This window comes from Neophocaena asiaeorientalis, unplaced genomic scaffold (assembly GCF_003031525.2).
Source record: "Neophocaena asiaeorientalis asiaeorientalis breed wild unplaced genomic scaffold, Neophocaena_asiaeorientalis_V1.1 scaffold781, whole genome shotgun sequence".
NCBI lineage: Eukaryota > Metazoa > Chordata > Mammalia > Artiodactyla > Phocoenidae > Neophocaena > Neophocaena asiaeorientalis.
In genome coordinates this window covers 727,880-753,658 of record NW_020172994.1, presented here as the reverse complement: position 1 = coordinate 753,658, position 25,779 = coordinate 727,880, and the positions used below count along the sequence as shown (strand labels likewise).

The window sequence follows — 25,779 nt, the reverse complement described above, 5'->3', positions numbered from 1 at the left end:
TGAAATTGGTGATGGTGGTGGAAGCAGTCTGCTTAGTCGTGTGGCTCTCCTGCAGGGCTAGGTTACCTGGGTTTGGAGAAAGTTTAGCTGTAATGGGAGTGGCCAAAAACAAGCCAGCTGGAAGGATGGGTCATTGTGGTCAGAAGGTAGGCAGATTGAATTTTGCTCCTGGAGGCAGTGAGATTAGTTGACAATGTCCAGGGTGTGACCAAGGGCCTGGTCACGTGTTGATCAAGGAAATGAGGCCAAAGGGTAGCTAACTGTTAAGTCACCCAGGATTAGGGTGGCCACATAAAATTGTTGAGGCTGGGACACTTTTGAGGGTACCAAAGTGCTAACTGGATGAGAAATCAGGAAACAGGTGTAATGCATGACTCTTCCAGGCAAACAGAATGATAAGATTTAAGCCCATCTTAAAGGAAGATTGGGAGTCAGGTGTCAGGGTTTTGAAATGAGAGAGCAGGAGTGACTGGGATTTGGGAAGATGACAGTCTGAAGAGGTGAACAGAATAGTTTACTCAAATGGCATGAGCCTCGAGAAAAATGTGTTTGCTCTTCGTTTTGTTTTGAAAAAAAAGCTGAGCCACTAAAATGTCTGCAGGTAGCAATGGGGAGCACAGAGAACAGCAAACCCACCTTCTGAACTTAAGGTGCATGGAGTGTGAGAGAATAAACTACTTTCCCTTAGGAAAGTTTTAGTGGAAAGTCTGCAAGGGCAAAGTTAAAGCCCCAGGTAGAGGAACGCTCCAGAAAGAGCTTCAAGACACAGGAGTGGCAGTGAACGAGTTTGGGAGATGGCTGATTGAATCACAGGCAAGGAAGAACCGAACGTCCTGGAATGATGATGTGGGAGAAAATTCTCCAGGTGGCACCCTCTTTGGGTAGGGACTCCCAGGAATATCTCTGCAGAGGGTGGCTAGTGGCTAGAGAATGCAGGGGAACTCAGTTTACTTAATTGAACTGGATTTTTACTGTGTTTCTTACAGCCTCACTCTTTTGGCATGTCTACCAAGACCAACATTGTATTTTTGCCTATTTCCTCCAGGCTAAAGAACGCTTTCACCTTTTTGCAGGGACCTGGGTTGACTTGAGGTAAGAATCCTGCTACTTTTTTTTTTGGAGTGGAGAGGGATTTTTTTTCCTTTGGTTGAGCACTTTGTAAAGTTTTGCCCATTTATTTTATTTGGCTTGCTCTTAATAGTAAGGAATGTTTGTTTCTGATATAAATATCTAACTTTTATGCTGTCTGCAGCTGACTGTATTTTCCAAAGATGGCCAGGACCATCTCTCCCTTCCCCATCAAGAGCTGGAATCTGTTTCTTTCCATCCCCCTTGAATCCAAGCAGGCTCTGTGACTGCTTTGACCAAATGAAGGCAGCAGAAATGGTGGTGGACTTTGCACTTAACTGGCTCTTTCCGCCCTGAGGTGAGAGAGGCCACATGGGGCAACATTGAAGCATCAGATGTGAGGTGAAGGCGCCGTCTTGGGCACCCAGCCCCTGTCCGGCCTTCAGAGGACTCCCGCCCCAGCTCTTATCTAAATGCAGCTGCATGAGAGACCAGGGGGAAGAACCACTCAGCTGAGCCCAATCAACCCACAGATCCCTGAGAGATTATGGTACATAGCTGTGTGAACCTCTAGGTTTTGGCTTATTCACAGCTGGAGATACTCAAGATAACCATCTTGGGTACCTCTGCTTCGCATTTTTCTGTCCTGGTAAAGCTCCTGTGCTTTACTTTATAAAATATAAATTGGTAATAAAAAATAACTCTGCTCATGATTTCTATTTTAATCATAACATGCATACGTAATTAGTATGCTATTACTAGTTATATGTTTTCCATATAGTATATACTTTTTCCTCTTGCCTGTTAACCAGACTCTCCCTCTGCCTGACCCGCTCAGTCCTCTGGCCTTTGTTCATCTCCCTCAGCCAACCCCTTCCTGCTCCACCCCAGTGACAGTCAGTGGGAGGAGAACAGAAAGGAAAGTATGGAAGAATAGCCCCAGGAGGAGAAGGCTGGGGAAGAAGAGAGAGCCCGAGAAGGCTTGGGAGAGAATTTTAGGTGGGGAGCTGAGAGCAAAGCAAGGAGAAAGATGTTTGGGGACACTGCAGGGTATGAGAGAGGCAGAGAGTGAGAAGAAGGGGTAGAAGGGGCTTTTAAGAATGGTGGGCTTGGTTTAAAATTAAATGTGGCTGTTAGTTTTTTTGCACTGACCCTGCACAGAGGCTATGCCCGTGGAAGCCCAGTGTTAGGTTACTTAATAAGCATTAACATCTGTGACATATTGAGATACATATGCATACACTGTCTCCCCAGAACTTGTGTCTCTAAAGCAGTTATCATTGCTACCTAGTATCATTGGCTGAAAGTATGAAACAGATAGGGATTGATTTATAAGGAACCAAATCCATTCAAAGTGGCTCAGGCGCGAAGGAGAAGTTCTTGGAGAAAAGCTCTGACAGCTCATTGAACTCAGGAAGTATATCTGGGTCTCTTGAGAGACTACGCTAAGAACCAGAGAGGATCACTAGGAATTCTCTCCATCTCTTGTTTTCTTTTCTTGTTTTTTTTTTTTCAATTTAAAAAATTGTGGTAAAAATACATACGTAAAATTTATCATCTTAACCATTTTTAAATGTACAGTTCAGTGGTATTAAATACATTCATACTGTTGTGTGACCATCACCACCATCCATCTCCATAGCTCTTTTCATCTTGCAAAACCAAAACTCTGTACTTACTGAACCCTAATTCCCCAGTCTCCCCTCTTCCAGCCCCTGGTAACCACCTTTCTGCTTTCTGTCTCTATGAGTTTGACTAAGTGTCTCATATAAATAGAATCATACAGTGTTTGTCTTTTTGAAACTGGCTTGTTTCACTTACATGTTGTCCTTAAACTTCATCCATGTTGTAGCATAAATCAGAATGTCCTTCCTTTTCAAGGCCGAATAATATTCCATCGCTTGTGTATACACATTTTGCTTATCCATTCTTTCATCCGTGGACACTTGTTTTACTTCCACGTTTTAGCTTTTGTGAGTAAAGCTGCCATGAACATGGGTATGCAAATATCTCTTTGAATCCTTGCTTTTAATCATTTTGAGTGTATATCCAGAAGTGGAATTGTTGGATCATATGGTAATTCTATTTTTAATTTTTGAGGAACTGTCATGCCGTTATCCACAGTGACTGTACAATTTTACATTCCCCCCAAGAGTGCACAAGTGTTCTGATTTCTCCACATCCTGTTTGTTTCTAGTAGCTATGTTAACAGGTGTGAGGTGGTATCTCATAGTAGTTTTAATTTGCATTTCTCTAATGATTAGTGACATTGAATATTATTTCATGTGCTTGTTGACCATTTGTATATCTTCTTTGAAGAAATGTCTATTCAAGTCCTTTGCCCATTTTTGAATTGGTTTGTTTTTGTTGTTGAATTTTAGGAGTTCTCTATATATTCTGGATATTAATCTCTTATTATATATGTGAATTGCAAATATTTTCTCCCATTCTATGGGTTTTTTTACTCTGTGACTTGTTTTTTGATGAACAAAAGTTTTCAATTTTCATGAAGTTAAATATGTCTATTTTTCCTTTGGTTGCCTGTGCCTTTGGTGTCATAGCTAAGAAATCACTACCAAATCCAATGTCATGATTTTTGCCCTATGTTTTCTTCTAAAGTTTCATAGTTTTACATCTTATATTTAAGTCTTTGATCCATTTGGAGTTGGCTTTTGTGTATGTTGTTAGGTAAGGGTCCAGCTTCATTCTTTTGTATGTGGATATCCAGTTTTCCCAACACCATTTTTTTTAAAAGACTGTCTTTTCCCCATTGTATGGTCTTGACACCCTTGTCCAGAATCATTTGACCATATATGTGAGGTTTGGTTTCTGGGCTTTCTCTTCTATTCCATTTGTCTATATGTTTATCTTTATGCCAGTACCACACTGTTTTAATTACTATAGCTTTGTAGAAAGTTTTGAAACCAGGAAGTGTGGGTCCTCCAGATTTTTTCTTCTTTTTTCAAGATTGTTTTGGCTATCCAGAGCCCCTTGGGATTCCATATGGGCTTTAGGATGGGGTTTTATATTTATGGGAAAATGTCATTAGGATTTTGATAGAGTTTACATTGAATCTGTAGATTATGTTGGGTAGTGTTGACATCTTAACAATACTAAGTCTTCCAATTCATGAACATGAGTTGCATTTCCATTTATTTATTTCTTTAATTTCTTTCAACAATGTTTTCCTTGTAGTTTTCCTTGTACAAGTCTTTCACCTCTCTGGTTAAATTAATTCCTAAGTACTTTATTCTTTTTGATGTTATTGTAAATTAAATTGTTTTCATAATTTCCTTTTCAGATTGTTCATTTTTAGTGTATAGAAATGCAGCTGGTTTTTTCATGTTGACTTTGTATCCTGCTACTTTGCTGAATTCATTTATTAGTTCTAACAGTGTGAGTGTGTGTGTGTGTGTGTGTGTAATCTTTAGGATTTTCTACATATAAGATCATGTCATCTGCAAACAGATAATTTCACTTCTTCTTTTCCAATTTGAATGTCTTTTATTTCTTTTTCTTGCCTAATTGTTCTGGCTAGAACTTCTAGTACGATGTTGAGTAAAAGTGGTGAGAGTACACATCCTTGTCTTGTCCTTGATCTTAGAAGAAAAGCTTTGAGACTTTCACCAGTGAGGATGATGTTTGCTGTGGGATTTTTGAAAGGGATTTCATTGAATCCATAGATTGTTTTGGATAGTAGGGACATTTTTACAACATTAATTCTTCCAATCCATGAGCATGGACTATCTTTCCATTTATTTGTGTCTTCTTCAACTTCTTTCCTCAACGTCTTATAGTTTTTGGTGTATAGATCTTTAACTTTTTTTGTTAAAATTTTTCCTGAGTAATTTTGATACTATTGTAAATGGGGATGTTTTCTTTATTTCTTTTTCAGGTAGTTCATTGTTAGTGTGTAGAAATGAAGCTGATTTTGGTATGTTGATTTTGTGTTCTGAAACTTTACTGAATTCTTTGTTTATATCTAACAGTTCTTAGTGGCGTCGTTAGGGTTTTCTATATACATCATGTCATCAGCAAAGAGAGACAATTTTACCTCTTCCTTTCTGAGTTGGATGCCTTTTATTTCTTTGCTTGCCTAATTTTTCTAGCTAGGAATTCCAGTACTATGTTGAATAGACGTGGTGAAAGTGGGCACCTTTGTCTTGTTCTTGATATTAAAGGAAAAGCTTTCAACCTTTCACTATTGAGTATAATGTTAGTTGCAGGCTTGTTATTTACGGACTTTATTATGTTGAGGTTTGTACCTTCTTTACCCAATTTGTTGAGTTTATCATGAAAGGATGTTGAATTTTGTTAAATGCTTTTTCTGCATCTATTGAGATGATCATATGATTTTTGTCTTCATTCTACTAGTGTGGTGTATCACACTGATTGATTTGCATATGTTAAACCATACTTGCATCCCAGGAATAAAACCCAGTTGATCATGGTGTATGATTCTTTTAATGTGCTGTTGGATTCAGTTTGCTAATATTTTGTTGAGGATTTTTACATCTATGTTCATCAGGAATATAAACCTGTAAATTTCTTTTCTTGTAGTGTCCTTACTTGGTTTTGGTATGAGGGTAATACTGGCCTCATAAAATGAGTTTGGGAGTGTTGCCTCATTTTCAATTTTTTTGAAGAGTTTGAGTAGAATTAGCATCAGTCTCTCTTTAAATGTTTGGTAGAATTCATCCATGAATCCATTTGGTCCTGGGCTTTCCTTTTTTGGGAGATTTTTGATTACTGATTGATTCTCCTTATTTGTTATTGGTCTGTTCAGATTTTCTATGTCTTCATGATTTAGTCTTGATAGATTGTATATTTCCAGGAATTTACCCATTTCTTCTAAGTCGTCCAATTATTTGGCATATAATTGTTCATTGTAGTCTCTTATGATCCTGTGTATTTATGTAGTATCATTTACATGTATCCTTTTTCATTTATAATTTTAATTATTTGAGTCCTCTCTCTTTTTTTGGTAAGTCTAGCTAAAATTTGTCAATTTTGTTTATGTTTTCAAAAAAGCCAACCAACTCTTAGTTTCATTGATCTTTTTATTATTTTCTCTTCTCTGTTTAATGTATTTCTGCTCCAATGTTTGTTATCTCCTTTCTGCTGATGCTAACTTTGGACTTAGCTTGTCTTGTTTTTCAGGTTACCAGAGGTGTAAAGTTAGGTTTTTATTTGAGGTCTTTTTTCTTAAGATAGACATTTACTGCTATAAAATTGCCTTTTAGAACTGTTTTTGCTGCATACCATAAGTTTTGGTATGTTGTGTTTCCATTTTCCTTTTCTCAAGATATACTTTGGTTTCCCTTTTGATTTCTTCTTTTACCCAGTAGTTCTTCAGGGGCATGTTGTTTAATTTCCACATATTTGTGAATTTTCTAGTTTTCCTCTTGTTATTGATTTCTAGTTTCACACCATTGTGGTCAAAAAAAGATACTTGGTATAATTACAATCTCTCTGGTAAGGGAAGACTTTCACCGTGGAGGGGCAGACACCGGTGCATGCTGTGACCCCAGGTCTAGTGGTGCATGTTGCCAAGTGCAGGGGCGTGTGGTGGCACCCGGTCTGGGGGAACATGATGGCTCACTGACTCGGGCTGTTGGGTGCCACAGCATCATGTGTGGTCCTCGGTGAGCACTGCATGAGGAGCCGGGAAAGGTCTGCAAAGGCTGCAGGAGCTATTGGGGTCCTCAGCAGTGTCTCCAGGTTCAGTGGATAGGGACTAGGGCAAGCAGCAGCAGGGGCTGGCACTGGTGGTGTGCACATGCCTGGCTGTGGTGGCTGGCTGCAGGTGCCTGTGGAATGGAAGCCGGTGAAATCTGCGAGGGGTCTCTGGCGGCTCTGCTGGATGTTGGTTTCTTCGGTAGTGAAGGCTGCTGGGTCTGTGTCTAGAGCAGGTCCCTGAGAAACCATGATCCTTCCTGCTGTATGGCTACTCTTGGTAGCCTCTGATTTTATCATTCCTAGTCATTTGTATATATCTCAGCTTTGCTGGTCTCTGGTTGGGGTAAAACTGAAGTGGGACCTTTTTGGGGGGCCCAGAAAGACTGGGAAGCTGGTTTCTCTCCCTGCTCTTCCTCTTCCTGTGAGGGGAACTGTTTCTAACGGAGTTCTCTCTTGATGCTTAGCAATGCTGTCCTGGGGGATGGGATGGTGCAGGCAAAATGAGGCTGTCTTCCTTCCCGTTTTGTGTGGTTATTCTCAAGTTTTTTTTGTTCCACTGTGTTAAATTTCGTCAGTGAACTCCAGAGCTCTCCCAGTGCTGTTTTTGTTTGTAGATAGCTGTCTAATTATTGATCTTTGTTGGGCTATGGAGACTAGAGTCCCCATGCTCTGCCATTTTGGTTACTTCATTCTCCCTGATAGACATTAAAATATATGTAACATATACACACATATTAGATACATGAAAACAAAGCTAGCCCCCTCTTTCATTATATTATATACAGAAAGAGTAAAGAAATTAATATTAGAAAATGTTAGCACAAGTTCGTGTGCCTGATGCATGGTGAGGCCAAACAAACTGAAACGTTGGAGTTTGGAGCAGAGAAAGGTTTATTGCAGGGCTATGCAAAGAGATTGGCGGCTAATTCCTCTGAATTAGTAAGAAATAGAAAACACATAAGGAAAGAAAGGGCAAAGGTGATTCATTGAAGATAAAATTTAAATAACTAATAAATATATGAAGAGGTACTCAAACTGGCTAGAAGTCAGGTTGGTGAAAGTTAAACAAGGAGTTTATTTTATTTATTTATTTTTTTTGCGGTACGCAGGCCTCTCACTGTTGTGGCCTCTCCCGCTGCGGAGCACAGGCTCCGGACGCGCAGGCTCAGCGGCCGTGGCTCACGGGCCCAGCTGCTCCGCGGCATGTGGGATCTTCCCGGACCGGGGCACGAACCCGCATCCCCTGCATCGGCAGGCGGACTCTCAACCACTGCGCCACCAGGGAAGCCCAGGAGTTTATATTTTTAAATCATGTAATTGGCAGGGAAAAAAAAAGAAACAAAGGGGAGGGATCATACTGTGTGCTGTCAGGGTTGCAGGAAAGCAGATATTCTCTTACTTTGCTTCTGGAAGTAGTGAATTGCTGTGCCTTTTCTGAATGTAATCTGACCACATCTACCAAAATAAAAAAACTCATTCTCTTTGGCAGAGGGATTCCAGTTTGGAAATCTGTCTTATGGAGATAGTGGTATGTAAAGCCATATGTTCCTGGATATTTGTTACAGCTTTGTTTATAGTGGCAAGAAAACTGAAAATGATTATGTTGGCAGTTACTAGATGACTAATTTAGGAGGATGTTAAAAAACCAAAGATTCATTCACGAGAAGATTCTGATATGGAGCCATGTCTTGTGACCTTGTTCCTGTAGCAAAAACTGTGCCAGGGGAGGAAGTGCCTTGACCTTGATTTCAATATTTTACAAGAATTACTTTTTATCTTTGAGACTTCTCTACGTGAAGTTTAGGTATCTGTGTTCATCATTATCTGTTCTGCTTTGCTTAGGTGTGGAGTTTGGAAATTCTTTCCGATAGAGGGAGGATTGCCTAGATGTACAACTAAATAATCCTGGGGCCTTGTACATGCTAAACAGAGTGTGCTTTATCTCTACAACATATTTATGTTTTTAGATATATAATTTTTATATCTTGGTATATCAATATATATGATATTAGATATAGATATGATATGGATGTGATACGCATTGACAGAGCTGGGGAGTGTCCGTGATTGTTATTATCAAATGAGAGAGGCAAAGTGCTGAGAAATATCCATAATATGCTGTCATTGTTGTGAGATCAGATACATTCCCTATATATTAGCATTTATTCATATTAATTTGGGGAAATTTGTTGAGGAAATAACATCAGCTTATTAAAATCAATTTTTTTAGCACATAGTATGTCTTTCACTTTACAAATCTCAGATAGTTTCTCCTGTTGCAACGAGCATGTATTAATTAATTTTTGTAAAACACACAGACTGTAATCTTTGCTGAACTGCAAATGGATTAGTAAGTTTCTGGACTTTTGGGGGGAAATTCTAGTTCTAACCTTGCCTTCCTTTTACCCATCAGTATTCTTTTGGGAATTCCTCAACATCTGCCTGTGAGTTCTTAGGAAACACAAAGATATTTTAATAGTTACAAGGCAGAATGTAATTTAGAAGGTCAATTGGATGCAAAGGAATTAAACAATGCATTTAAAAGCCAAAATGACTTGTTAGGTTCATTGGATTTTCTGGATGCTTCCTTTAATTAATACAGGTAACTGACCCAGCTCAAAAAATGTTAAAGCTAGTTCTCTGATTAAGCAGAAACTCCCTCAGGGTTGATGGCAGGAATTCATTATCAGGGTTAAATTCTATTTTATTTTCTCCCTGAGGCAGAGTTCATTTCTCAATGGTAGAAAAGAGGAATGAAAGAGTGTGGTCCACAGCACCTCCCTTTGTGGGTATGAGCTCACTGAGCAGAGACAGGGAGCTTCTGCTTCCCCCTCTTACTTCAGAGCCTAGAGCAAGGGCTTCTGCTTTTTCATCATTCCTCCCCATCATTAGTTACTAGGAAGAAAGGAGATGATTCAGGGTGAAAAACTGCAAATGTGGAGGGAGGAGTGTATTTTAATTAGAGATGAGAAGGCTGATAGAAGACTTGATTACTCTCTTTAAGTTTTTGAGAATTTTTAATGAGATATGTATTGGAAAAGTTGTTGATTGAAGATAAAAGCCTGAACAGGTGAGTCTAGACTGATTGATGCCTTGAGTTTCCTGTGGTACTTTTCTATTTATCAACAAACAACCTGGGAGTTACCTGACCATGCAAGTCCTTTTTGGAGAGGACAGCTGTTATCATTTAACTCTGTTGCCCGATTAGGTTAGATTGTCCTTTGGGACATGTCTGCAATTTTTGGAGTCCTTCCTGAACTTGGAATTGTATTTAGTTTGAATTTGATACATTTAGGAGAGCTCATTGGAATTTACAGTGTGGTTAGTTTACAAACAAATTATTGCATTAAAAAAATTGGCATTTGTGGTTCAGAAGTTTTGTTGGTTTTGATTTTGCTTTTTTTTTTCTCCTCTCCTTGGGCTAGTAAATTTTTTTAGACTGGATAATAGCTTTAGAATTTGGGGTTAAAAAATAACAACAACAACAAAAGAATGAAAAAGAGTGAAGATAGCTGAAGGGACACCAATCTCAGAAGGATGCAAGAGAAAGAGGCAGAAAGTTTTTTTGAAGAAATAATGACTAAAACCTTCCCTAACCGGGGGAAAGAAACAGATATTAGATCCAGGAAACCCAAAGAGGACCAAAGAAGATGAATCTAAAGAGACCCAGACTGAGACATATTATAATTAAGTTATCAAAAGTTAAAGACAAGAAGAGAATCTTAATAGCAGTAAGAGAAAACCACCTGTTATGTACAATATATCCCCATAAGTCTATCACCAGACTTTTCAGCAGAAACCTTGAAAGCCAGAAGGGCATGGGGAGATATATTCTAAGTACTGAAAGGATAAAACTGGCAATTAATTAAGAATATCTGGCAAAGTTGTCTTTCAGAATTGAAGGAGAGACAGTTTCCAAATAAACAAAAGATGGAGGAGTTCATCACCACTAGACCAGTCTAACAAGGAATCTTAAAGGGATTTCTTCAAGTTGCAATGAAAGGACGCTAATTAGTAACATGAAAACACATAAATGTATAAAACTCACTAGTAAAGGTAAATATATAGTTAAATTCACAATAACCTAATATCATAATGGCAGTGGGTAAATCACTTACAGCTCTAGTATAAAAGTTAAAAGACCACTGGAAATCTTTGTCAGGGCAATTAGGCAAGAAAAAGACATAAAAGGCATCCAAATTAGAGAAGGAGTAGAGCTATCCCTGTTGCAGAAGATATGATATTATATATTTAAAAAACCCTAAAGATGCCACCAGGAACTGTTAAAACTAGTAAATAAATTCAGTAAAGTTTTAGGATACAAAATCAATACACAAAAATCAGTTGTGTTTTTATATAGTAATAACAAGCTATCAGAAAGAGAAATTAAGAAAACCATCCCATTTACAGTTTCATCAAAAAGAATAAAATACCTAGAAATAAATTTTAACCAAGGAGGTGAAAGACCTATACACTGCAAATGATAAGACATTAGGGACAGAAACTGACAGACACAAATAAATGGAAAGATATTTTATGCTCATGAATAGGAAGAATGAATATTATTAAAAAGATAATACTACCCAAAGTAATCTACAGATTCACTGCAGTCCGTATCAAAATTCCAATGGCATTTTTCACAGAAATAGAATAAATAATTCAAAAATTTGTGTGGAACCACAGAAGACCCCCAATAGCCAAGCAATCTTGAAAGAAGAACAAATCTGGAGTCATCATACTTCCTGATTTAAAATTATATTACAAAGGTATAGTAATCAGAAGAGTATGATATTGGCATAAAAATAGACACTTAGATCAATGGATCAGAATAGGGAACCTAGAAATAAACCCACAAATACATGGTCAGTTAATTTATGACAAAGAAGCTGAGAACATACAATGAGGAATGGATTGTCTTTTCAATACATGGTTTTGGGAAAACTGAACATGCAAAAGAATGAAACTGGATCCCCTATCTTACATGATACACAACTCAAAATGGATTAAAGACTTGAATGTAATACCTGAAACCATAGAACTCCTAGAAGAAAACATGGGGGCTAAGCTTCTTGACATCAGTCTTACGATGACTTTTTGGATTTGACCCCAAAAGCAAAGGCAACAAGAGCAAAAGTAAACAAGTGAGACTACGTCAATCTAAAAATTTCTGCACAGAAAAATAAACCATTAACAAAATTAAAAGACCACTTACCAAATGAGAGAAAATATTTGCTAATCATATATTTGAAAAGGGGTTAATATCCAATATATAAAGAGAACTCATATAACTCAATAGCAGAAAACCAAACAGTCTGATTTAAAAATGGGTAGAGAAACTAAATAGACATTTCCAAAGAAGACATACAGATACCCAACAGGTACATGAAAAGGTGTTCAACTTCACTAATCATCGGGGAAATACAAATCAAACCACAATGAGATATCACTTCACAGCTGTTAGAATGGCTATTATCAAAACGGTGAGAGATAACAAGTATTGGAGAGTATGTGAGGACAACAAGTGTACCTTCGTGCACTGTTGGTGGGAATGTAAATTGATGCAGCCACTACAGAAAACAGTATGGAGGTTCCTCAAAGACTTACAAATAGAACTACTGTATGATCCAGCAATTCCACTTCTGGGTATTTTTCCAAAGAAAACAAAAACACCAACTTAAAAAGAAATACGCACCCCCATGTTCATTGCAGCATTATTTACAATAGCCTAGATATGGAAACAACCTAAGTGTCCGTTGATAGATGAATGGATAAAGAAAATGTGGTGTGGGGTGGGGTGGGGTGTGTGTGTGTGTGTGTGTGTGTGTGTGTGTGTGTGTGTGTGTGTCTAGGTTTAGATTATTTGAACAATCGATCATCGTGACTTTATTACTGATGTCTTTTGCTGTTGTTAGGGAGCATTCCTGTTGGCACCTACAGAATCTGACTTGTTTACTGTTGTATCAGTACTTAGATCAGCAAAGTGTCTTTTCTAGCCTCTAACTCAGCTAATGAGCACAGAAAGGCAGACTTCATGTCCAGAGGATAATCAAAGGAGCTTTATATGACAGTCTGAAATGTTCAGTTCCAAAGCCAAGTTAAAAATTCTTTATTGTTTCAGCCATGAATAACCAAAATCTTAAGACTATTCAGTGACCCTGGACTGAATAACAAGGACATATAAGAGGGAACCTTGTGCTGTTGATGGGGCTATGAAATCAAGTCTTTGAGATGGAGTTGAAGGGCTGATGAATAAAAGTCTCCAATCTATGAGGCTGTGATTCTTAAGCCTGCCACAGGTGATGCACTTGGCTCTGTGCATGGCTTATTTTCAGCCACATTAAGTGGCAGTGTGCCCGCCAGTCACATTGACATCAGCAGCAGTGTAGGAGCAGACGCAAGTCATGAATATTTTTAAAAATTATTTATTTATTTTGGCTGCACCGGGTCTCCCTTTTTTTTTTTTTCAGTTGCAGCATGCGGGCTTCTTAGTTGCAGCATGCATGCGGGATCTAGTTCCCAGACCAGGAATCAAACCCAGGCCCCCAGCACTGGGAGCGCAGAGTCTTACCCACTGGACCACCACCAAGTCCCTCAAGCCAGGAATATTAAAGTCACCAAAACTATACATTTTTTAAAATATCAAAGATAAGAACAGAGGATGTGTCTGAGGTAGTCCACCCTCAGGGAATTTTCATTCAAGAAACATGATCATTATCTTTATATAAATTTAAGTAAATCCTGACATTCAAATATTTCTTAGTGCTTTGAATGCAGTGTTTCTTATTCATATATTTAATCCTGTCAAAGCTAGTTTGCTATAAAGAGATTTCTTGACTGAATGCATTTCAGTATTCCTAGGCTTTTAGTGCTGGGAGGCATCTATTGGGGGTACAAACTATAATTGCTTATACAGTAAATGATCTGTTGAAACATCAGGGATGCTAAACTATGCATGTTATGTACTTAAGTGAATCAGCTGCCATACATAAGAATTAAAGCTACTCAGGAAATAAATAATTTTTCTCTGAGGTTTACAGTTCTTTCAAGTCAGCACTTCAGTAGTTGACTGGTATCTTAGCTTGGACTGTCATAAATTATCAAAGGCTAGGTGGATCAAACAACAGAAATTTATTTTTTAACAGTTTTGGAGACTGGAAGTCCAAGATCAAGGTCTTGGCTGATTTGGTTTCTAGTGAGAACTATCTTCCTGGCTTTCTTGCTATGTTCTCAGATGTATGCACACAGGGTATGGAGTATTGAGGGAGTGGGAAGGGGGTTGGTGGGGAAAGCGAGAGCCCTCTGGTGTCTCTACTTATAAGGACACTAATCCTATCAGATCAGGGCCCCACCCTTTTGACCTCATTTAACCTTATTACTTCCTTAAAGGCACAACCTCACTGGAGGTTAGGGCTTCAACATACGAGTTTGGGGGGAACACAGACAGAAGGCAAGCTACCCTTAACTTTATGGCAGCTGGATGGAACTTTCACATATAATTGGGAGAATTGATTTGATATTGTCATAATTGATATTTGAATGATGGGAGTAGACATATCACAGATTAATGTGAGGTTGCTTTCATATACCTAATTGAGTAATATCAATAGCATTCTTTTGTTGTGTGTGAGCTAATTAACTTTAAAAACACTACTATGTCATTTATTCCCACCACACTCCTAGTGACCATTTGTTGAACATTTAGCATATGACAGATGCTGGCTAAAATGTTTGTATTCATTAATCTGCATGATAACTGTGTTAGGTAGGTAGTATTTTACCCTCTTTATGGTGATCTAGAGAAGTAAATGACTTGCCAAGTTCTCAGGGATTGTTCTGGCAGAGGCCTTGTTTTAACTCTGTTTGGCTATCTCAGAGCTTGTGCCCTTTCCTTACATCACCTTATCTGTTAAAGAGGAACTGCCCTGGGATTCCTCTACCTTGGGATTCTGGGCTGTTTCACTTTCTTCCTATTAACTGGGCATTTATAGCCATAAGACCACGCTATTCACCATATGCTTAGTACTGAAAACACTATCTACTGAAACTCAAGAGAAGTTTTAAGAAGAAATATTTTCAAGGAACCACTTTGAGAGCTGTAGCTGTGTATAACTGAAATGTTAGTATCAAAGTAACTTGGGTCAGGCTGTAGGGCAATCAAGCTGAGCCTGAATGCCCTGATAGTCACATTCAAGTAGACCTGATTGTAAAGTTTTGGTGCTTTATTTTTCACTTGCGGAGTTTGAGTTAATGCCATCCTAAAAATTTACATTAGTTCTTTCCAGTATATGGAGGTGTTTCAGGGCCATAATGCTGGGGCATGGGAATTCACATCAGAATTTACCAACAGCTATCTGTCGAGCAGGAAGTGTCAGATGAACTTCATACAAACATGAAGTTGGCAGGTGCCAGAGCAGATGCTAGCCATGGGCATGAATATGGACTTCTACATGATTTAGGACAGGAAGTGGCAAGATAAAAATATATTAGAGGGCTTCACTGGTGGCGCAGTGATTGAGAGTCCGCCTGCCGATGCAGGGGACATGGATTCGTGCCCCAGTCCGGGAGGATCCCACATGCCGCGGAGCGGCTGGGCCCGTGAGCCATGGGTGGTGAGCCTGTGGGTCTGGAGCCTGTGCTCTGCAATGGGAGAGGCCAAAACAGTGAGAGGCCCACGTACCACACACACACACACAAAAATTAGGCTGCCTTGTAGTCTTGTCATTTGAGTTGTTTTTTGATCAGGAGAGTTATGTTATAAAAGGCAGCTCCTAGATTTGGCAGAAGAGTGATGAAGAGGATGGCCAGAGTCTTCATTCACGTAACTTGAGGCCAACACCATATCCTTTAACCAGAGCATAAGCTCCTTCAGGGCAGGACTGGGTCAAATGCTATAATGGTGGATGTAGTGAGAGACACAGGAATTATTTTCCTGAATTGAATGGTAGAGTCCAGTTAATAAATTCTTTCAGATCTTTGGAAAATCTGACAGAAAGCCCTCTCATCAATATTTGATGAGAAAACCTTGCAGCTAGTTCTACAAAGATTACCAGAAAGGTGAAGTTCACAAAAAGAAAGGAAATCAAAAGCTTGAAACAGATTTTCTTTCACATCCACTGTGCTGTTGTTGGCATTTCTTTGCTTCCCTAGTTGAAGCAGAGTGGACTTATCCTGTGTTACTGGCACCACCTGGGAAGTGAAATGGTTCTGAGGACTGTTTACTTGTAGGTTGCAGATGGAAAGGGAAGGACCTGAAAGAATAACTTTACCTGTACTATTACACCAGAAGTGAGAGGCCAGTAGATGTCAGCATAAAGACACAATCCTCCTGATTTCTGTTTCACCCAGATGAAAAGATTGGGTCCTGTTGCTCATATAAACAAGAGCAGGGGGAGCTTCCTCCCTCTCCAGATGCCTGATTCTCCCTCTAGGGATGTGGCAGCCCTTACGACTATTTGCGGAAGAATCATTTCATGCCCTCGGAAATCACCTGTCCACCCTCCCATACACATGACAAGCCCCCACTCTTAGGATTCTTATTCTGCATTTCTGGAGTAGCGTCTTGGATTTTGCATTTTTAATAATCTCTAACGATCGTTCTGATGCACAGCCAGGGTTGAGAACTAATGTCTGAAGGAGTAGTAACAAATCCATGACTTTGCTTCCAAGCATACTTGTTGTATCTAAATGTGTCCTTGGATTTTACTCTGTCTTATGAAATCTATCTGTTGATTTATTGTCATTGTTTCATTTATTAGTTCATCTATAATTTGCAGAGTCTGCTGTGCCCCAGGAATTGTGCTAAGTGCAGCTAAGGAGGCTACCCCTAAGTGTGGTGGGGGAGATAATAAGAAACAAGTAATTTCAGTATAAAGGGACAGCTCTGATAGAGATCAACTCAGCGGTGAAGAGGAGCTCTTAACCTAGGGAACACAGGCATGGCACAACTAAAATGTGGGGACGAGAGGGCAGGGAAGAAAGCCCAGGCAGGCATGGGTGCCCTTGTCCTTGGTGCTGAACCATTTCTTCCCTGGCTGAGGTAAAGAAGTTTTCCCTAATATCTGGTTTCTGATGATTTCTCTACTACCTCTGCCACTAATTCTGAACCAGATGAGGAAAGGGGTAGAAAAAATGAAGGAACCCAGATGTAAGCAGATTAAAGAGGTTATTGAAGAAGAGACAGCCACTGAGTTATTGAGTTGGTGATGTGGAGTTTGGGGGAGAAGGGAGCAGAGATTTCAAATAATTAATTCCCAAGAAGAAAGTTTCTCCTCTGGAGAGGTAAGATCTCCGGTACTTTCTACAATGCTATACTTATGAAAGCAGAGGCTTTCCGGAAGTGATCGTGATCTGAAATGAGTCCTGAAATTCGCCTCTAGGTGAAGAGGACCCGAGAGGCATTCGGGGAGAGAAAGCCTCTCCCCGAGGAGAGAAAGAAAATATTAACAAAAAAAGAAAAAAACTTGTGTAAGGACCCACACATAACTTAAAATAGCAAGAACATATAGTGTGATAACACAATATAATGGTGAAGATGTAGCTAAGAGTTATGTCATGGATAGTCTTGTATGTGTATATTATTTCATTTGATAGTGTCCCAGAAGTCTCTAAATTATGGCTAATTTAGAAAATGTACAGAAGTATTAGGAAAAAAAGTCATCCATGATCTCCAATGTAAAGAGGACCAAGTTTAGCCTTTGGTATATTTTCTTCCACTCTAAGAAATCATATACATATATATATATATATATATCATATATACACTACACATTAGACTATATATATGTGTGTGTGGAGAGAGAGAGAGACTAGAAGAAAAATATATATACTCACATATACCCACAGTATATATTCTTATAATGCATATATGGAGATAAAGGAATATAAAAAGGAGTTGTGGTATTCTTCTGCTGAAATAAAGGCTGAGAATGAAATTTAAGAAATGTTCCTAAGACATGTGCACATTAGTTACCATTGTGAGACTTAACCGGAATTTCCACACTGCTGCTGACCGATGTTGTCCTACGTGAAATGCTGTCTGTCTGTGTGGACCTGTCTTGGAGCTGGACGATTGCTTCTAATTGCCCTTCACCCCAAGAGTCTTCATGGTTTTGAGCTGACTTGGCCATTCTGAATCTACAGGGATCTTAGGAAGTTTCAGGAGCCTTGTGAGAGTCTGTTGTGTGAAGGGCTATAAATTGGAGAGAACTGAATACAGTATAGTTATGTATATGCTGGAATACTGCCACCACTAAAAGTCATGTTTCCAAATGATACTTAATGACACGGGCGTGGCTCACACTCACTTCCCCTTCCTTGGCACACAGGAAGGCCAAATTTCCTAGACTCCGCTTACATTATATTGAGATCATGTGTTTGGATTCTGATCAATATTGGTAAAAGCAGTATTGCCCTTAGATCTGAATGGGACAAGCCTCTACCTGTCTCTGAGCATAGAGAGCCCTGCATATTATAAACACGTGGAAAATAAGTATTAAAGGATACATACAAGGTCACCCAGCTAGTAAATGGAAGAATTGGGATTAGAATCTAGGCAGTCTGGCTCTAGGATCTGTGCTTTGAACCATTCCTCTTTCCACCTTTGCTACATGTATAATTATGCCTTAAAAATACCCCTATTATGAATGGTTATATTGGTGGGGTGAAAGAATAGGGATTTTGTATTTTTTTCTTTATGTGTTTCTCTACGTTTTAATCCTCTACAGTGAGAAAACATTTATAAGAAAAAGTAATACATGTATCACTATTTTAAAAAAGGAAGATTCCTCTCCATCCCACCCCCCCTGGCATTTGAATAAGCAAATGTCAAGCATATTTTTTTCACTAAGGACTTCATTTTGGATTGATTCAGCCATCCAGCCATTCAGTTAACATTTGTTGACAACTGTGTGCCATTGACTAAGCTGTGTGTTTGGGAGACAAAGTTAAATAGGACAGTTACTGGCTTCAGAGAGCTTACAGTATAACTCTGTGTGGAGTGGGAGAGGGTCCCTGCCCTGGTTCTTCAGCACCGGGAAAGCAACAAAAGTATCATTCAATAGAGGTCTAAGGGCAGTGATGGGAATTGTTTCTCAGTGCAAGAAGCAGTTTTTATGTTTGCAAAACATCACTACTAATTTTCTGGAATCTATTTTCCTTAGATTAAAAAACAGACTTTATTTTTTAGAGCAGTTTTAGAGTCACAGCAAAATTGAGCAAAAGGCACAGAGATTTCCCATATGCACCCTGCTGCCACTCAGGCATAGCTGCCCTCCTCTTATCAACACCTCCAACCAGAGTGGTCCATTCGTTATCATTGAAGAAGCTACACTGACACATCATAATTGTCCAAAGTCCATAGTTAACATGAGGGTTCATTCTTGGTGTTGTATATTCTACAGGTTTGGACAAATGTATAATGACATGTATCCACAATTATAGTGTCATACAGAATAGTTTCACTGCCCTAAAAATCCTCTGTGCTCCACCTGTTCATCCGTCCCTCCCCCGAACCCCAGTCAACAACTGGTCTTTTTATTGTCTCCATAGTTTTGCCTTTGCCAGAATGTCACATGGTTGAAATCATACAGTATCGCAACTTTTTCAGATTGGCTTCTTTTACTTAGTAATATGCGTTTAAGTTTCCTCCATGTTTTTTCACGTCTTGATAGCTCGTTTCTTTTTAGTGCTGAATAATATTCCACTTTCTGGATGTACCACAGTTTATCCATTCACCTACTGAAGGACATCTTGGTTGCTTCCAAGTTTTGGCAATTATGAATAAGGCTGCTGTAAACATCCATGTGCAGATTTTCATATGGATAGAAATTTGAACTAATTTGGGTAAATACCTAGGGGTACAATGGCTGGATCCTATGGTCAGACTATGTTTAACTTTGTAAGAAACTACCAAACTGTCTTCCAAAGTGGCAGTACCATTTTGCAACAAATGGTACCACTGGCAACAAATGAGAGTTCCTGATGCCCCATATCCTCACCAGCATTTGGTGTTGTCAGTGTTCTGGATTTTGGCCATTCTAATAGGTGTGTAGTGGTACGGCATTGTTGTTTTCCTTAAGACTTTTAAGACTATAGGGCATATCGGAAGTGTGGAGGTGGGTAAGGAAGAGAACAGTGTTGGCTGGAGATGAACATTGGCAGTATTGACTGAGGGAAATATTAGGGTATCTGCTTGGATAAGAAAGAGTGCTTTGCCCAGGTTCTAGATTCAATTAGGAATAGAGAAATGTTCCAGAATATAATAAACTGGTCAAGACATCAGAATGCTTACAGAATGTCTGGCAAACCTTTGGTAAATATTTTCTCTTCTACTTTCTTCTAGAAAATTCCATGTCACTCATTGGCATCACTTCATTCTGTCTGCCAAGCAAAGTCATGTTCTTTTGTAATTCTTGAGAAATCATTCACTTTGGAAATTTCCTTAGGGAAATGATCTCATTTTGTGGCACTGGTTTTTGAGCAAGGTCAAGGAGCAACGATTGAGGTGTTTTCCAGCTAGTGAATTACTGATTGGAGGCTCTTCTGAGGTCTGGTCTACCAAGAGCTGTAGAAGTTCAGGTATCAGTGACCAGAAACAAAGTAAGAGATTGACTTCCCTTGACCTGTGTCAGATAACCCTAAGTAAGATTTGGGACTATTGTCAAAAGGCCAGAGCTAAATAGTCCCTGAAAAGAGAAACTGTTGCTGCCAGAATGAACGTGCCAACACATTAAAGGTCAACCATGGTTCCAATGAGAGAGATGGGGAGAGAGGGGTGTGTGTGTGTAGGTGGTGGGCAGGACAGAGGGCAAAAGAATAGAGGCCTTGAGTATAATGATATATGGACTTATTAGACCTCAAAGTACAAGCCTCTGAGCCACCTAATAGATCTTTCAAGACCCTTTGAGGACGGGCATAGTCAGGACCCGTACCTGTGCAGGGGTGCAGGGCTCACCTCTAGGGGGCGATAGCCCATGATGTGCATGGTGCCCCTGGAAATATGCAGAACAGCAGCTCTGGCATGAAGTCTTATTCATCTTTAAATTCTCTGTCCCTGGCAAACCAGAGATATACAGTAAATCTTTGTTGAGTCAATCAGGAGTTTAGTTTTTTGAAACAATGTTGTCAGCTCCTTTCTCCCACAAACATTTGGTCTGTTCAACAGTTTTTGACAGAGCCACAATCCTAATGGGACGTTTTAATCTCTCTCTCTCAAAAATGGACATGGATATTTAGCATTCATTCAGTAAATATTTATTAGATGTCTATCATGTTCCAGGAACTCTTTATGCTCACGATTAGAGCAAGGAAAATAATAAGCAAAAACCCCTGCTATTGCAGTTATATTCCAATTAACATCGAGGATTTAAATAGCAGCTTCACAATTAGATTATATATACATGTATGTATCATACATAACATACAGATATAAACCTTGAAAATTTTGTACATGTATATAAAATGGTAATTTTATATCTACATTTAATGTGTATGTGCATATATATGTGTGTGTGTATACATATATACATATGCACACACACAGAAATTTGTATCCATATACAGGTGACCATTAATATTTATGTAGTTGCTCATATACCTGGCTAGACAGTAAATGTCACTAAATTCTATTATACAGGCTCCATTTGCAACTGTGGTTCATTACAACTAGAAAGTAACAAGGGGATAGCCAAAAACAATTCATCACATGAAAATTAAGAATACTATATATTCTTCTAACCCTTTCGATATAGATCTGTATTATTTCATGTGCAAAAGAAAAATCATCGCTAAAATTATAGACAATTAAGAAGTAAACGGAAATGAAAATTGATTCGTATCTATGGAAGAGGTGGAAAGCAATATGCAGAAGAAAACCTACAGACTTCAATGCATTTACTAGAAAAGGGTAAGATGGAGTGTGAAAGTAGGGAGGCCAGATAGAAGGTGATTGTTGCTGTTGGTGTGGGGGGGCCTCAGTGTTTCCAGTGGAGGCGCTGAGAAGCGTTTGGATGTGGGTTAGATTTTGTAGATGTGCTGGATGAGTTGGAAGGAGGCCCCAGTTCCTCACCGTGTGGAGTTCCCCATAGCGCTGCTTGAGCATCCTCACAACATCCTCACCCTCACAGCGGGCCCCTTCCAAGGCCACCACATGTCTCATCCCATGTGAGCATCAGCTCAAAGCCCAGCATCTCATCATTAAAATCAAGTCTGGGTGTGGATGAAACTCTTCAGGTGTAACTCTGTAAGGGAGGCCCCTTGACTACATTTCCTCTAGATCTGGATTTAGTTTTTAGCTCGTGGAAAAAAGAAAGGAAAAGAGAAAGTCATCAGTCATTGCTTTATAACATTTCAATGAAATGAACTCCAGCCAGTATGATAAATAAAGCAAGTTAAGCTCCCCCACCAACCCCCCCCATTGAAAGAAAGGCTTTATTTTTTTCCTTTTATAAAAAAACTTTATTTTATTGAAGTATAGTTGATTTGCAATGTTAATTTCTACTGTACAGCAAAGTGATTCAGTTATACATATATACATTCTTTTTCATATTCTTTTCCATTATGGTTTATCACAGGATATTGGATATAGTTCCCTGTGCTAGACAGTAGGACTTTGTTTATCCATTCTATATATAATAGTTTGCATCTGCTAATCCCAAACTGCCAATCCATCCCTCCCTCATTCCACCTCCTCCTTGGCAACAACAAGTCTGTTCTTTATGTCTGTGAGTCTGCTTCTGTTTCATAGATAAGTTCATTTGTGTCATATTTTAGATTCCACACATAAGTGATATCGTATGGTATTTGTCTTTCTCTTTCTGACCTACTTCACTTAGAGAATCTCTAGTTGCATCCATGTTCCTGCAAATGGCATTATTTCATTCTTTTTTGTGGCTGAGTAGTATTCCATTGTTTACATGTACCAAATCTTCTTTATCCATTCATCTGTCAATGGACACTTAGGTTGCTTCCATGTCTTGGCGATTGTAAAGTGCTGTTCATAGTGCTGCTATGAACACTGGGGTGCAAAATCTTTTCGAATTATGTTTTTCTCCAGATATATGCCCAGGAGTGGGATTGCAGAATTACATGGTAACTCTATTTTTATTTTTTGAGGAACCCCCATACCGTCCTCCATAGTGGTTGTGCCAATTTGCATTCCCACCAGCAGTGTAGGGGGGTTCCAAAAGGCTTTATTTCTAATTGAAGGAGTTTGAGGCATCAGCAAGAGAGTAAAACTTTGAAAAATGAGGAGCAGAAGTCTCCCAAGATAATTCAACTCCCACTCACAAGACCTATCTTGAAGTGGATGGGACTGACTTCTTTCAGGATGTGATATGGTCATGGGGGCCTGGGAAGTAGGACATGGGGGTAGGGGTGATGGGCAGGTGTTGCCAGAAGACAAAGGAAGGTGAGTGACAGATGGGCTGGTGCACAAGCAGCCCCCCCTCTATCCTCTGATGACTGAATGGGGGGTGCACCCAGCCATGGCTATCTGAGACCTCGAGGTCCTGAGCAGTTTCCTGAGGGGGTCTTCCATGGTTCTCTCTGCAGAGGAGACCAACCCTTACCCCACCTGTGGCTGTTCTGCCTCTTGTTTCTGTTCTTTGCCTAAAAACAGACTGACCACCTGCTCTTCCCCCGGCCTTTCTCCTTTCCCTCCAAGCTTCTCAGAGGCACGATCAGTTTTCTTGCAAATTTGTGTTATTTTACTCAGTATTTAATAAATTTCCACACTAAAACCTCACTGACAACCGTGCAAGAAATGGCCTTTGAAGTTGGAGCAGGAGATGCTAGTTCAGATGGTGCTACCCATTGGCTTGGGGACATTGTTTGTCTCCCCCGCCCCTCCCCGGTTTCCTCATCTGGGGATAATGGAGTTGGATGAGGTGATGTCTTTCATGCCATCGCTCGGATTCCTCCCAACACCACAAACTTGGAATAAAATCTCTCAGAGATAAATGTTTTGTTAGAAAGCATCCCATTTGTTAATATGATGTTCCTGTAACCCTTTTAAGCACATTTGGTTCATTTGAATTGATATTTTCTTTAGTCTGTACCTATGGTGCATGATTTTTGCAATTTGAAAAGTCTAAGTGTAAAACTGGGGGAAAATGCAAAGCTGGTTTGGGAAAAAAGGTTTGAAAAGTAAATTTTTAAAAGGAGGGGAAAACACACTAGATTTTCATTGTTTAAGGGAGAACAATTCCAAAAATAAAAGATTCTTGTGTCATTTCTTCTCTGTTTAGCTTATACATCAACTAATCCAGGGATCCATTACACATATAGACAAACAACAACAACAAAAAACTTGTGTCTGAAAAGTCTTCTTCCTCTTTTAGGAGAAGACCCAGCACATTTCACATTCATTCAAGTACTCAGATGCTAGCCAACCACACACTATTTGTAAAATGGTTTTTATTTGAACCCCAGATCAACTTCTCTTCTTTTGCTTTTCCATTCCCTTCATTTCCTCTTTTTTGGAGGAATCCCCCGATTGGGCACAGGGAAGAGGAGATAACTGTGGTTTCAGAGTCAGGCAGAACTTGACAGGACAGGGTCCCTCCTGGGGTCACTCTGAGCTGACAGGACTGTTGTGTGGGCTCCTAACGAGGGTCCTGGGAGGGGCAGGGAGAGTGGCTTCTGCCGGTCCTTGCCGGAGGCTGATGACAGCAGAATGAGACTCTAAGCGGTGTCGGATGTGGCAGACGCAGCCTCCTTGATTCTGTTCCTTCTTGCCGAGGCTCTCCATGCTCACGTGTCACAGCTTCGCAGCAAAGGCAGCTGCGGTGGCATCTGTCTGCCTGGGGTCCTCTGTCTCAGGTGGCTGCTGCTCGCTGGCTAATAGGGGATTATCGAATCTGCCCCTGGTGGGCCCCTCTCTAAATCGAATCCAATAAAGTCCTTACAAACGAGTTTACCGGAATCCTTTCTCTGAAGATAAGATGTCAGGTTCATTTTAAACCTGCTTTTAACTTTGTTATTTTGAGCTCTTTATGAATATAATGGCTATCTTGCTTCATTAACTTGGTATAGTTTATTGTGGCAGTGTCAGATGTTAATACAGCCTGTATGTAGAGGGAGATATCTTACAATCAACCTTGGAGAGGTAGATTTACATAGAACAGATAAACGTTGTATTTGGCTAGTTATGTAATCTTGGGAAAGCCTGTCTGAATCTTTTCTTTCACGTTTACGGTGTAGGGTTAAACAAATGTTTTCTTCTGGTTTGGACATCTGGGATCCTATTTGTATAATATTATTTTTGTTTTCTATACTGTTTGATACTGTTCAAGGGTTTTCACAACTATCATCTAAATTGACTCTTAAAAAAATGTCCTGGTTATTAAAAAATAAATGAGGTTACTGGAATAAAACCTGCTCCCATGTGCTCCAGCCACCCCTGGCTCTTTTTGCAGAAGTGCATGGTCCCAGTGGATGTTTTTTTTTTTACATCTGTATTGGAACAGAATTGCTTTACAATGGTGTGTTAGTTTCTGCTTTATAACAAAGTGAATCAGTTATACATATACATATGTTCCCATATCTCTTCCCTCTTGCATCTCCCTCCCTCCCACCCTCCCTATCCCAGCCCTCTAGGTGGTCACAAACCACTGAGCTGATATCCCTGTGCTATGCGGCTTCTTCCCACTAGCCATCTACCTTACGTTTGGTAGTGTATATATGTCCATGCCTCTCTCTCACTTTGTCACAGCTTACCCTTGTATTCCACAGCTGCAGGGTACATCAAGTTGATTGTGGAGCTTTAATCCACTGCTTCTGAGGCTGCTGGGAGAGATTTCCCGTTCACTTCTTTGTTCTCACAGCTCCCAGGGCTCAGCTTTGGATTTGGCCCTGCCTCTGCGTGTAGGTCGCCGGAGGGCGTCTGTTCTTCGCTCAGACAGGACGGGGTTAAAGGAGCCGCTGATTCGGGGGCTCTGACTCACTCAGGCCGGGGGGAGGGAGGGGCACCCCAATGGATGTTTTGTTTAAACAAAGAAACCCCAAATCAGACCCCCTTTGGTTTATATGAAGAGC

At 39.7% G+C, this 25,779-nt stretch overlaps 1 long non-coding RNA gene across 2 annotated transcripts in view; it reads left to right on the top strand.

The window, feature by feature from the left end:
* The first annotated feature begins 989 nt into the window (after positions 1–989).
* LOC112397946 (uncharacterized) overlaps positions 990–25,779 on the top strand; it is a 30,898-nt gene continuing 6,108 nt past the window's right edge. For both annotated transcript variants that reach the window (XR_003002893.1, XR_003002892.1), the window contains exon 1: positions 990–1,092. This is a non-coding gene — a long non-coding RNA (uncharacterized LOC112397946). The remainder of the gene's footprint in view (positions 1,093–25,779) is intronic.